This window comes from Pteronotus mesoamericanus, unplaced genomic scaffold, assembly GCF_021234165.1.
Source record: "Pteronotus mesoamericanus isolate MK-2021 breed Mesoamerican mustached bat unplaced genomic scaffold, CSHL_Meso_final contig_173, whole genome shotgun sequence".
Lineage (NCBI taxonomy): Eukaryota > Metazoa > Chordata > Mammalia > Chiroptera > Mormoopidae > Pteronotus > Pteronotus mesoamericanus.
The window spans coordinates 2,670,771-2,672,144 of record NW_026555072.1 but is presented as its reverse complement, the minus strand read 5'-3'; positions in this window follow the sequence as shown (position 1 = coordinate 2,672,144).

Here is a 1,374-nt window from a genome sequence, read left to right as displayed (position 1 = left end):
CCCACAGCTTGCATGTCTCTTTCTCATGTCCCAGCATTGTTTGTGGCCCACACAGACACAGGGGCATAAACACAGATCGACAGGGGGCCGTGTCCGGCTGAGGTGGGGTGGTAGTGGTAGCATTCATAGTATCTGCTACATGGTAGCTACCAGCTCAGTGGGGATGTGGGGTCGGCAGAACATGGGATTCTGGCCTGTGCCCCAACCCACAAGACCCTGATCACAGCCCTTCATCATTGTCAGGGCCAGCAGGTCATGCTGTGCCCGGAAATCCAGCCCCATCAGGGCATTGTCGGGTTTAAAGTTACCCTTGGTCAGACCCAGGATTTTGGGTACCCCACCCCTGGCATTTGTTCTATAATGGCATGGCTAAACTGCACTTGGCACTCACTGGGGCTGGGGACAACGCCCGAGGGCATCTCCCAGTAGATAACAATAGGCAGTCTGGCACCTGATGACCCCAAGGGGTGGAGACAGGGAAGCTTGGCCTGCCAATCCCAGGTCCCAGGAATGCCCACCAGAACTATTCGAGTCCACCCTTGTTCCCATCCTCTCCAGGGCTGTTACCACAGGGTCCCAACTAGGAGTCCTCAGATATGGCTGGCAGTAATAAATTGGCCAGCCACTCTGGAAAACTTTAGCTGTTCAGTATGAAGATAAGCATAGGTTTATTCTACTACTTAACAATTCCATTCTTAGAGATTTACCCCAAATAAATGCAAACGTCAACAAAACTATGTTATATGTGTATTAATAGTGGTTGCATTCCTAATAGCCAAAGAGTGGCAATAACTGGGTAAGTTATGGTCTATTCATAGAATGGGATACAACTCAGCAAATAAAAGGGAACAAAATACTGATAAAACATGATTGAATCTCTCAAACGTGGGGAAAGTAGGACACAAGAAGTGTAAACTGCATGAGTCCACTTAACCACACGGAATGTATTTATGGTGACAGCAGTGAGAGTAGGGTGGAGGGTAAAGAAGGTGCTGTTCACTGAAGAGGACTGCAAGGTAGCTTTCTGGAATAATGAAAGGGTTCCATATCTTGACTAGAGTGCTCCCTCACTACTGCCACTTTCACCACCTTAGACTGATCCTCTCTCAGCACTTCTTGGGCTCGCAGTAGCTTTTCCACTGGTTTTTCTGCTTCCACCTTTCTCCTTAATTTGTTCTCTTGCCACACAGAGGAGCCAGATAGATTATATAATGACTACTGGTATCCCGTTAACCAGAAGGTCTCGGGTTCAGTGCCCGGTCCCGGCAAGCGCCTGGCTTGCGAGTTCGGTCCGGTAGGTCCCTGGTCTGGGCACGTGCGGGAAGCAATCGATTGATGTTTCATTCACATCAGTGTTACTCTCCCTCACTCTCT